The 13,557-nt window shown below is 47.5% G+C and overlaps 1 non-coding gene across 1 annotated transcript; it reads left to right on the top strand.

The window, feature by feature from the left end:
- The first annotated feature begins 2,891 nt into the window (after positions 1-2,891).
- TRNAL-CAG (transfer RNA leucine (anticodon CAG)) lies at positions 2,892-2,974 on the top strand. The gene has a single exon. It is a non-coding gene; the product is annotated as a tRNA-Leu (tRNA).
- The last annotated feature ends 10,583 nt before the right edge of the window (positions 2,975-13,557 follow it).

The following is a 13,557-nucleotide window of genomic DNA, read 5'->3' as shown; positions in this document are numbered from 1 at the left end:
GCACTAAGTATGTTCTTCGTGTGGGTTGGTGTGTGAGTGACCAGTGTGCATGGTGGCACCTGTGTTCTTGTCTGTTGGCTATGTCGTCATGGCATCTCTAACAATGATGGTGTTTGTGGTTGTTGTCTGATCGATTTGTTCCATGAGGCTGCGGTCAGCTTGACCAAGACGTGGTAGGGGGCAGGCTCCACGGGTGTGTGGGTGATGGACACAGGGGACCTGGGCATCTGGTGAGGAGGTGAATTGGTCAAACTCCTCTCGTGGGGGGTGCTTGGGTCTTGATGTCCTGGGCCATGGTCTGGATCAGACTGGGGGCAGGGTATTTTCCCATTTTCCCACTTCAGTGGACCCTGCAAGCGCCAGCCCTATTACGTTTAAAGCTCTTCACGCACACCCGGAATACGCGTACCCCGCTCACGCCAGCCCAATCGCGTGAAAAACTCCTTGCACAACCCGCTTGCGCCAGCCAAATCTCGTGTAAAATCCTTGCGCACCCCCGGAATACATGTATCCCGCTCGCAATGGCCCAATCGCGTGTAAAATGCCTTGCACACCCCCGGAATACGCATACCCCGCTCGCGCCAGCTCTCTCGCGTGTAATACTTCTCGAGCAGCCCCGGAATACACGTACCCTGCTCGCGCCAGCCCTATTGTGTGTAAAACTCCTCACGCACACCCGGAATATGCGTACCCTGCTCGCGCCAGCCCAATCGCGTACAAAACGCCTTGCGCACCCCTGGAATACGCGTTCCCCCGCTCATGTCAGCCCAATTGCGTGTAAAACGCCTTGCGCACCCCCGGAATACGCGCACCCACTCGCGCCAGCCCTATCGCGTGTAATAGTTCTCGCGCACCCCAGAATACGTGTACCCCACTCACGCCAGCCCTACTGCGTTTAAAACTCTTCACGCACACCCGGATTATGCATAGCCCAATCGCATGTAAAAGGCCTTGCACACCCCCAGAATACATATAACCCACTTGTGCCAACCCAATTGCGTGTAAAACTCCTAGCGCACCCCTCGGAATACACGTACCCCGCTCGCGCCAGCCCAATCACGTGAAAAGCGCACTCACGTACCGCCATATTTGTGCACCCATGTGGTGAGGAACCCACAGACAGCACATCACCCCTGGCCATGCGCCGCAGGCAGCCCATCACCCCTGCCCATGCCCCGCAGGCAGCCGATCACCGCTGGCCATGCCCCGCAGACAGCCCATCACCCCTGAACAAGCCCCGCAGGCAGCACACACCACAGGGGGGACTTTTTCCATGAGATTTTGCCTGGCGCAGGTGGGGTACGCGTATTCCGAGGGGTGCGCGAGGAGTTTTACACGCGATTGGGCTGGCGCAAGCGGGGTACACGTATTCCGAGGGGTGCGCAAGGCATTTTACATGCAATTGGGCTGGCCCGTGCGGGGTACGGGTATTCCGAGGCATGCACGAGCAGTTTTACACGCGATTGGGCTGGCGCGAGCAGGGTACGCATATTCCGAAGGGTGCGCAAGGAGTTTTACATGCGATTGGGCTGTTGCGTGAGGGGTGAGTGCCGTTTTTAGCGCGATTTTGTTGTTGGGGGCTGTATGCTGGTCCACTGGCCTTTGCGCCATGTAGGGATTTGTGCGGCTGTTTTTGGCGCAAGGGGCGGGGTTGGGGGCGTAACTGGCGCTGCTGCAGGGTTGCTGTGCCACGGCTGCTTATGGATGTTGAAATCCATGAACACGCGGTGCGTGAAAATGGGTTTTGGCGCAGGCGGCTGGTGCAAGAACGCTCTCGCGGTGCGCCAGCCGCGTGCGCCACTTCTGCGCTTGATTCCATGAATTACCCCTTTAGTTGGGTTGGAGCCTTGGCAGTCTCCCAAAACTGCTTGTGAGCGGGGGTTCCCTAAGTCTTCCAAACATTAACACTTGGAGGCTTGTGCTCGTGCATTTGTGCAAGGAAACAAGAAGTAGCCTTCTGCTCAAGGAGTACAGCCATTGCCTAACAGCCACGGCTGAGTCTGTCCAAATGTGTATATATGCTTCATGGTTTTCCGACATGACACTTTATAGGCTTTATCACAAATTAAATGTGCAGAAGGCTTGTGTGCATTATGTGTTCAGAAGGGTTGCAGGCGTGTAGCACTGTCACAGACACATTGGACCTATATTAACATGTGTGGTCAATATTCCCAAAATGCTCTTTGGTTTATGCAAATCAACATGTTGGTTCTAGTTGTCCCCTTCCTCTTTCTCGTGGGTGATTTCAGGCCAAGCGGAAGATGCGAGCAGGATCTTGGGGGCTATCTGAGGAAGCTGTGGAATGCACAGATTATAATGGAGAAGTTTCATAATGTGACGTCTTATAGGTGATTTCCCTGGTTTTATCATTCAGGGTGCATAATATGAGCCCCACCATGAACTTCAATGATCTCCAAGCATCTTCACTGCCTGACACCAAAGAGCTGAAAGCAGGGCAGCACATGTCTCTGATAAGTTGACACCTTTAAAGAGGTCTGTCTTTGGCATAAAGTGGCAAATCCTTCAGTTTGTGAATACTGATGCATCCTTAATTAATATTTTCATATCAGCAGCAGCCTGACCTCAAAGGTATGTGGAGAAATTCTAGATAAAGCAATGGAGGGAGTGTGTGAGTAGCTGCAGATTATTACAAGACAAGTGTATTTGCCTCTGCGTGGCAGAACAAAGAAAAGCAGCCAGCATGGAACTGACACCCCAACTCACCACTTTTAAAAAAAGTGATTATGTTTTCTTTGTTATGGGCCCCCCTTAACACCACTACATCTGGCAAGATGAGGTGGCACGTTTCAATTCAGAAGATTAACAGGACCTGACAAGTACTAAAAGTGAGCCAAGCTCATGAAGATGTCTTGCAATAATTGCTTCCCACTGTCAGGATGGCCGAGTGGTCTAAGGCGCAGCGTTCAGGTCGCAGTCTCCTCTGGAGGCGTGGTTTCGAATCCCACTTCTGACATATATTTCGTCACAATTCTACAATCATTTAGTTTCTAGCACATTTCCTTACACTTACCTCATGAGATAAGACCCGAAAGTACATTTTCACTAATCCCAGTTAAGCGAAAGAGACATTTCACTTTCTGTCATTTCAAACGCGTTATCCTTAAAATACGATTCATCATCACGTTCATAGAATGTTAAATGTCTTAAGTCCTTTCACTTTTACAACATTCTAGTTCTACTGCCGGTGTGAAGTGATGTATTTTTTATATTAGTGTCACCAAAAGGATGTCTCCCACTCTTTTTTAGGTGTATGTATCTTCTAGCTAGTAAGCGCAGTGCACATTATTGTCAAAAGGGTCATGAGGGTCACGGTGAGACGCATGCATTGAACTGCAGTTCATGCTATCGCCAGCAGGTGGATAAGGCAGTTTAAGAGTACATACCATGTGTGATATGCAAACAAGCACCTTTCTCGTCCGCATTCCGGGATGCATGGTCCTGGCTCCTTACTTTATCCCCTCATACAGCTAGGCATGTTGATGTCTCCTCCCCGTCTCGCCTTCATAAAGGGTTGCATGTTTATATCTTCTCCTTGCCTCGCCAGGGATGCATGTTCATATCTGCTCCCTGTCTCTCCTCCATAAAGGTATGCATGTTTATATCTCCTCCCTGTGTGGTCTTCATGAAGACATGCATGTTCATGATAAGTCTTTGTCTAGCCCTCATTCAGGCATGCATGTTAATGTCTCCTCCTTCTCACGTTCTAATTCAGGGATGCAATGTAATGTCTCCTTCCTGTCACACTCTCATACAGGGATGCAATGTGTATGTCTCCTCCGTGTATTGTTGTCATACAGGCATGCATATTCCTGATGACTCCTTGTTTAGCCCTCATTCAGGCATTCATGTCCATGCGTCCTCCACGTTATGTCCTTATAAAGGGATGCATGTTCATGATGACTCCTTATCACTCCCTCAAAAAGGGATGCATGTTAATGTCTCCTCCTTGTCACACCTGCGTACAGAGATGCATGTTCATGCCACCTCGTTCTCTTGCTTTCATACAGGGATTTTATCACCTCCCTGTCTCACCCGCAGGAAGGGATGCATGACCAATGCTCCTTCCCGTCTCGCCCGCATACATGGATGCACGTTCATGCCTCCTCCTTCTCTCGGCTTCATACGGGGATCATATCTCCTCCCTGTCTCACCCTCATGCAGGGATGCATGACCAATGCTCCTTTCTGTCTCGCCCGCATACATGGATGCACGTTCACGCCTCCTCCTTCTCTCGGCTTCATACGGGGATCATATCTCCTCCCTGTCTCACCCTCATGCAGGGATGCATGACCAATGCTCCTTCCCTTCTCGCCTGCATACATGGATGCACGTTCACGCCTCCTCCTTCTCTCGGCTTCATACGGGGATCATATCTCCTCCCTGTCTCACCCTCATGCGGGGATGCATGACCAATGCTCCTTCCTGTCTCGCCCGCATACATGGATGCACGTTCACGCCTCCTCCTTCTCTCGGCTTCATACGGGGATCATATCTCCTCCCTGTCTCACCCTCATGCAGGGATGCATGACCAATGCTCCTTCCCTTCTCGCCTGCATACATGGATGCACGTTCACGCCTCCTCCTTCTCTCGGCTTCATACGGGGATCATATCTCCTCCCTGTCTCACCCTCATGCAGGGATGCATGACCAATGCTCCTTCCCTTCCGCCTGCATACATGGATGCACGTTCACGCCTCCTCCTTCTCTCGGCTTCATACGGGGATCATATCTCCTCAATGTCTCACCCTCACTTCCAACATGTGTAACTTCTTGTTCTCTTTGACGTCTGGGGCATGGGTGGCTACTGCACAGCTCTAGATGTAGCCCACCTGCAAGGTGCTATGGAAAGCACTTTTCCACATTGGACGTGCTATATCAACCCCTCTCCCCAAATACAATAAAAATAAAAGAAATATATGTGCTTCCATAATGTCTACCTTCTAATGTTTCATATGAGCACATTGTCCTCCTCCTGACCACATTCTAAAACTATGTGCAAATTGTTCCTTCCATAAACTGTCACTTCCTTGGCCCTTTATTTATAATTACTGTTATACTCTCTCTCTTTCCGCCACAGTATAAAAAAGCCTAGCACACCTCATGATTGGACTAAGAAATTCCTGTCATTTAGTTGGAAATGATTTTCCCATTATCCCCAAAAATTCCTCACTGTGTCTAAGAACGCTTTTTTTCACAGGACAATACAGATCAGATTGACTTGAAAGGTCCTTTCACGCGACTACAGAACGCCTCTCATTCCACTCAAAGATACGCCAGTGCCTACAATAGCCTAGGACTAGACTATGAGTCCCAATGTAGAAAGACCACAAGTCCACAGATATGCCTGTTTATTTAAACATCTGTATTATCATCAGCGTGTGACTTTAAAGGCGGGACCTCGAGCTCTCTGTAACGCGCTCCATTGGCAACATCAGTTAAATGTCGTTGGTTCAATCCCTCGCGGATGTTGTTTTTATTCCCATTTGTAACTGGGAAATACTGTCGCTGCAATACATATGTCTTAATCAAGCTAGTGGTTATTGACGTAAATGGCAGAGTTATAATGTTTCATGTACTGCAAATGTCACCACATAATGCGCTCTTAATTAGATTTGGTTGAAATACATTACAGTCACCCGATGAAAAAGTGTGCAAAGAGCATTAAAGAAACAAAAGGTTCATAACAGTAACAGGACATATCGAATTGTTTCAGTCCTCCACAGAGATTGCCAATGTATTAATGGAAATTCTAAAATATCTGCCCAACTGCCATGACATTGCCTCACCGCAATGCCGTGACTCGGATTCTAACCGAGGTTGCTGCAGCCACAACACAGAGTACTAACCACTATACGATCACGGCGAGCTACTTGGGCTGCTACAATGTGACGTTCCACCTCTATCATAAGCTGTACTCCATCTGTGATGTCATGACTCATGTCTGAATTACAGGTTGGTTGTGATGTTATCCATGAGAATAAGTGGACACCTGATCCCCAGTCACTTATTTAAGATCTCAATAATCAAGTCAGAATCCAAATGAAAGTCATCAAAGTGGAGCCAATTAGAAATAATATAGTTACACAAACCTGGCAATGGTGCGGCAGCCAGGGCCGATAATGGCCCGCCAGCCTGAGAGCAGGAAAGTGTGAGAGCAGTGATGGTCTTGTGAGAGTTTACAGCTGTTATTGACCCTGTCCCCTTCCATTGCAGAGTTTTCTCCCTATAAGAAGTGCAGAGGCTCCCTCCGGGGTGCTAATAGTAAATTTATTTTTTTGCACAGGAGAAGTGCTCTTCACCAATTGCACGTGCCAAATCACCCGAAGGCCACCACCATAAAATTCAGGCATTCATGTTCATGCGTCCTCCATGTTATGTCCTTATAAAGGGATGCATGTTCATGATGACTCCATGTCACACCTGCATACAAGGATGCATGTTCATGCCGCCTCGTTCTCTTGGCTTCATACAGGGATTTTATCTCCTCCCTGTCCCACCCTCATGCAGGGATGCATGACCAATGCTCCTTCCCTTCTCGCCCGCATACATGGATGCACGTTCATGTCTTCTCGTTCTCTCGACTTCATACAGGGATTTTATCTCCTCCCTGTCTCACCCTCAGGAAGCGATGCATGACCAATGCTCCTTCCCGTCTCGCCCGCATACATGGATGCACGTTCACGCCTCCTCCTTCTCTCGGCTTCATACGGGGATCATATCTCCTCCCTGTCTCACCCTCATGCAGGGATGCATGACCAATGCTCCTTCCTGTCTCGCCCGCATACATGGATGCACGTTCACGCCTCCTCCTTCTCTCGGCTTCATACGGGGATCATATCTCCTCCCTGTCTCACCCTCATGCAGGGATGCATGACCAATGCTCCTTCCCTTCTCGCCTGCATACATGGATGCACGTTCACGCCTCCTCCTTCTCTCGGCTTCATATGGGGATCATATCTCCTCCCTGTCTCACCCTCATGCAGGGATGCATGACCAATGCTCCTTCCTCTCTCGCCCGCATACATGGATGCACGTTCACGCCTCCTCCTTCTCTCGGCTTCATACGGGGATCATATCTCCTCAATGTCTCACCCTCACTTCCAACATGTGTAACTTCTTGTTCTCTTTGACGTCTGGGGCATGGGTGGCTACTGCACAGCTCTAGATGTCGCCCACCTGCAAGGTGCTATGGAAAGCACTTTTCCACATTGGACGTGCTATATTAACCCCCTCTCCCCAAATACAATAAAAATAAAGAAATATATGTGCTTCCATAATGTCTACCTTCTAATGTTTCATATGTGTAAGCACATTGTCCTCCTCCTGACCACATTCTAAAACTATGTGCAAATTGTTCCTTGCATAAACTGTCACTTCCTTGGCCCTTTATTTATAATGACTGTTATACTCTCTCTCTTTCCGCCACAGTATAAAAAAGCCTAGCACACCTCATGATTGGACTAAGAAATTCCTGTCATTTAGTTGGAAATGATTTACCCATTATCCCCAAAAACTCCTCACTGTGTCTAAGAACGCTTTTTTTCACAGGACAATACAGATCAGATAGACTTGAAAGGTCCTTTCACGCGACTACAGAATGCCTCTCATTCCACTAAAAGATACGCCAGTGCCTACAATAGCCTAGGACTAGACTATGAGTCCCAATGTAGAAAGACCACAAGTCCACAGATATGCCTGTTTATTTAAACATCTGTATTATCATCAGCGTGTGACTGTAAAGGCGGGACCTCGCGCTCTCTGTAACGCGCTCCATTGGCAACATCAGTTAAATGTCGTTCGTTCAATCCCTCGCGGATGTTGTTTTTATTCCCATTTGTAACTGGGAAATACTGTCGCTGCAATACATATATCTTAATCAAGCTAGAGGTTATTGACATAAATGGCAGTGTTATAATGTTTCATGTACTGCAAATGTCACCACATAATGCGCTCTTAATTAGATTTGGTTGAAATACATTACAGTCACCCGATGAAAAAGTGTGCAAAGAGCATTAAAGAAACAAAAGGTTCATAACAGTAACAGGACATATCGAATTGTTTCAGTCCTCCACAGAGATTGCCAATGGATTAATGGAAATTCTAAAATATATGCCCAACTGCCGTGGCATTGCCACACCGCAATGCCGTGACTCGGATTCGAACCGAGGTTGCTGCGGCTACAACGCAGAGTACTAACCACTATACGATCACGGCGAGCTACTTGGGCTGCTACAATGTGACGTTCCACCTCTATCATAAGCTGTACTCCATCTGTGATGTCATGACTCATGTTTTAATTAAAGGTTGGTTGTGATGTTATCCATGAGAATAAGTGGACACCTGATCCCCAGTCACTTATTTAAGATCTCAATAATCAAGTCAGAATCCAAATGAAAGTCATCAAAGTGGAGCCAATTAGAAATAATATAGTTACACAAACCTGGCAATGGTGCGGCAGCCAGGGCCGATAATGGCCCGCCAGCCTGAGAGCAGGAAAGTGTGAGAGCAGTGATGGTCTTGTGAGAGTTTACAGCTGTTATTGACCCTGTCCCCTTCCATTGCACAGTTTTCTCCCTATAAGAAGTGCAGAGGCTCCCTCTGGGGTGCTAATAGTAAATTTATTTTTTTGCGCAGGAGAAGTGCTCTTCACCAATTGCACGTGCCAAATCACCCAAGGCAACCACCATAAAATTCAGGCATTCATGTTCATGCGTCCTCCATGTTATGTCCTTATAAAGGGATGCATGTTCATGATGACTCCATGTCACACCTGCATACAAGGATGCATGTTCATGCCGCCTCGTTCTCTTGGCTTCATACAGGGATTTTATCTCCTCCCTGTCTCACCCTCATGCAGGGATGCATGACCAATGCTCCTTCCCTTCTCGCCCGCATACATGGATGCACGTTCATGTCTCCTCGTTCTCTCGGCTTCATACGGGGATCATATCTCCTCCCTGTCTCACCCTCAGGAAGGGATGCATGACCAATGCTCCTTCCCTTCTCGCCCGCATACATGGATGCACGTTCACGCCTCCTCGTTCTCTCGGCTTCATACGGGGATCATATCTCCTCCCTGTCTCACCCTCATGTAGGGATTCATGACCAATGCTCCTTCCTGTCTCGCCCGCATACATGGATGCACGTTCACGCCTCCTCCTTCTCTCGGCTTCATACGGGGATCATATCTCCTCCCTATCTCACCCTCATGCAGGGATGCATGACCAATGCTCCTTCCCTTCTCGCCTGCATACATGGATGCACGTTCACTCCTCCTCCTTCTCTCGGCTTCATACGGGGATCACATCTCCTCCCTGTCTCACCCTCATGCAGGGATGCATGACCAATGCTCCTTCCTGTCTCGCCCGCATACATGGATGCACGTTCATGCCTCCTCCTTCTCTCGGCTTCATACGGGGATCATATCTCCTCCCTGTCTCACCCTCATGCAGGGATGCATGACCAATGCTCCTTCCCTTCTCGCCTGCATACATGGATGCACGTTCACGCCTCCTCCTTCTCTCGGCTTCATACGGGTATCATATCTCCTCAATGCCTCACCCTCACTTCCAACATGTGTAACTTCTTGTTCTCTTTGACGTCTGGGGCATGGGTGGCTACTGCACAGCTCTAGATGTCGCCCACCTGCAAGGTGCTATGGAAAGCACTTTTCCACATTGGACGTGCTATATTAACCCCCTCTCCCCAAATACAATAAAAACAAAGAAATATATGTGCTTCCATAATGTCTACCTTCTAATGTTTCATATGTGTAAGCACATTGTCCTCCTCCTGACCACATTCTAAAACTATGTGCAAATTGTTCCTTGCATAAACTGTCACTTCCTTGGCCCTTTATTTATAATGACTGTTATACTCTCTCTCTTTCCGCCACAGTATAAAAAAGCCTAGCACACCTCATGATTGGACTAAGAAATTCCTGTCATTTAGTTGGAAATGATTTTCCCATTATCCCCAAAAACTCCTCACTGTGTCTAAGAACGCTTTTTTTCACAGGACAATACAGATCAGATTGACTTGAAAGGTCCTTTCACGCGACTACAGAATGCCTCTCATTCCACTACAAGATACGCCAGTGCCTACAATAGCCTAGGACTAGACTATGAGTCCCAATGTAGAAAGACCACAAGTCCACAGATATGCCTGTTTATTTAAACATCTGTATTATCATCAGCGTGTGACTGTAAAGGCGGGACCTCGCGCTCTCTGTAACGCGCTCCATTGGCAACATCAGTTAAATGTCGTTGGTTCAATCCCTCGCGGATGTTGTTTTTATTCCCATTTGTAACTGGGAAATACTGTCGCTGCAATACATGTGTCTTAATCAAGCTAGTGGTTATTGACGTAAATGGCAGTGTTATAATGTTTCATGTACTGCAAATGTCACCACATAATGCGCTCTTAATTAGATTTGGTTGAAATACATTACAGTCACCCGATGAAAAAGTGTGCAAAGAGCATTAAAGAAACAAAAGGTTCATAACAGTAACAGGACATATCGAATTGTTTCAGTCCTCCACAGAGATTGCCAATGGATTAATGGAAATTCTAAAATATCTGCCCAACTGCCGTGGCATTGCCTCACCGCAATGCCATGACTCACTCGGATTCGAACCGAGGTTGCTGCGGCCACAAAGCAGAGTACTAAGCACTATACGATCACCGCGAGTTACTTGGGCTGCTACAATGTGACGTTCCACCTCTATCATAAGCTGTACTCCATCTGTGATGTCATGACTCATGTTTTAATTAAAGGTTGGTTGTGATGTTATCCATGAGAATAAGTGGACACCTGATCCCCAGTCACTTATTTAAGATCTCAATAATCAAGTCAGAATCCAAATGAAAGTCATCAAAGTGGAGCCAATTAGAAATAATATAGTTACACAAACCTGGCAATGGTGCGGCAGCCAGGGCCGATAATGGCCCGCCAGCCTGAGAGCAGGAAAGTGTGAGAGCAGTGATGGTCTTGTGAGAGTTTACAGCTGTTATTGACCCTGTCCCCTTCCATTGCAGAGTTTTCTCCCTATAAGAAGTGCAGAGGCTCCCTCTGGGGTGCTAATAGTAAATTTATTTTTTTGCGCAGGAGAAGTGCTCTTCACCAATTGCACGTGCCAAATCACCCGAAGGCCACCACCATAAAATTCAGGCATTCATGTTCATGCGTCCTCCATGTTATGTCCTTATAAAGGGATGCATGTTCATGATGACTCCATGTCACACCTGCATACAAGGATGCATGTTCATGCCGCCTCGTTCTCTTGGCTTCATACAGGGATTTTATCTCCTCCCTGTCTCACCCTCATGCAGGGATGCATGACCAATGCTCCTTCCCTTCTCGCCCGCATACATGGATGCACGTTCATGTCTCCTCGTTCTCTCGGCTTCATACGGGGATCATATCTCCTCCCTGTCTCACCCTCAGGAAGGGATGCATGACCAATGCTCCTTCCCTTCTCGCCCGCATACATGGATGCACGTTCACGCCTCCTCGTTCTCTCGGCTTCATACGGGGATCATATCTCCTCCCTGTCTCATCCTCATGCAGGGATTCATGACCAATGCTCCTTCCTGTCTCGCCCGCATACATGGATGCACGTTCACGCCTCCTCCTTCTCTCGGCTTCATACGGGGATCATATCTCCTCCCTGTCTCACCCTCATGCAGGGATGCATGACCAATGCTCCTTCTCTTCTCGCCTGCATACATGGATGCACGTTCACGCCTCCTCCTTCTCTCGGCTTCATACGGGGATCATATCTCCTCCCTGTCTCACCCTCATGCAGGGATGCATGACCAATGCTGCTTCCTGTCTCGCCCGCATACATGGATGCACGTTCACGCCTCCTCCTTCTCTCGGCTTCATGCGGGGATCATATCTACTCCCTGTCTCACCGTCATGCAGGGATGCATGACCAATGCTCCTTCCCTTCTCGCCTGCATACATGGATGCACGTTCACGCCTCCTCCTTCTCTCGGCTTCATACGGGTATCATATCTCCTCAATGTCTCACCCTCACTTCCAACATGTGTAACTTCTTGTTCTCTTTGACGTCTGGGGCATGGATGGCTACTGCACAGCTCTAGATGTCGCCCACCTGCAAAGTCCTATGGAAAGCACTTTTCCACATTGGACGTGCTATATTAACCCCCTCTCCCCAAATACAATAAAAACAAAGAAATATATGTGCTTCCATAATGTCTACCTTCTAATGTTTCATTTGTGTAAGCACATTGTCCTCCTCCTGACCACATTCTAAAACTATGTGCAAATTGTTCCTTCCATAAACTGTCACTTCCTTGGCCCTTTATTTATAATGACTGTTATACTCTCTCTCTTTCCGCCACAGTATAAAAAAGCCTAGCACACCTCATGATTGGACTAAGAAATTCCTGTCATTTAGTTGGAAATGATTTTCCCATTATCCCCAAAAACTCCTCACTGTGTCTAAGAACGCTTTTTTTCACAGGACAATACAGATCAGATTGACTTGAAAGGTCCTTTCACGCGACTACAGAACGCCTCTCATTCCACTCAAAGATACGCCAGTGCCTACAATAGCCTAGGACTAGACTATGAGTCCCAATGTAGAAAGACCACAAGTCCACAGATATGCCTGTTTATTTAAACATCTGTATTATCATCAGCGTGTGACTGTAAAGGCGGGACCTCGCGCTCTCTGTAACGCGCTCCATTGGCAACATCAGTTAAATGTCGTTGGTTCAATCCCTCGCGGATGTTGTTTTTATTCCCATTTGTAACTGGTAAATACTGTCGCTGCAATACATATGTCTTAATCAAGCTAGTGGTTATTGACGTAAATGGCAGTGTTATAATGTTTCATGTACTGCAAATGTCACCACATAATGCGCTCTTAATTAGATTTGGTTGAAACACATTACAGTCACCCGATGAAAAAGTGTGCAAAGAGCATTAAAGAAACAAAAGGTTCATAACAGTAACAGGACATATCGAATTGTTTCAGTCCTCCACAGAGATTGCCAATGTATTAATGGAAATTCTAAAATATCTGCCCAACTGCCGTGACTTTGCCTCACCCGAATCCGAGGTTGCTGCGGCCACAACGCAGAGTACTAACCACTATACGATCACAGCGAGCTACTTGGGCTGCTACAATGTGACGTTCCACCTATATCATAAGCTGTACTCCATCTGTGATGTCATGACTCATGTTTGAATTAAAGGTTGGTTGTGATGTTATCCATGAGAGTAAGTGGACACCTGATCCCCAGTCACTTATTTAAGATCTCAATAATCAAGTCAGAATCCAAATGAAAGTCATCAAAGTGGAGCCAATTAGAAATAATATAGTTACACAAACCTGGCAATGGTGCGGCAGCCAGGGCCGATAATGGCCCGCCAGCCTGAGAGCAGGAAAGTGTAAGAGCAGTGAGGGTCTTGTGAGAGTTTACAGCTGTTATTGACCCTGTCCCCTTCCATTGCAGAGTTTTCTCCCTATAAGAAGTGCAGAGGCTCCCTCCGGGGTGCTAATA

This window comes from Ambystoma mexicanum (genome assembly GCF_040938575.1).
Source record: "Ambystoma mexicanum isolate Mex_15411 chromosome 12 unlocalized genomic scaffold, UKY_AmexF1_1 Mex_chr12_unloc.1, whole genome shotgun sequence".
In the NCBI taxonomy this organism is placed as follows: Eukaryota; Metazoa; Chordata; class Amphibia; order Caudata; family Ambystomatidae; genus Ambystoma; species Ambystoma mexicanum.
This window is presented reverse-complemented; position numbering and strand designations above follow the sequence as displayed.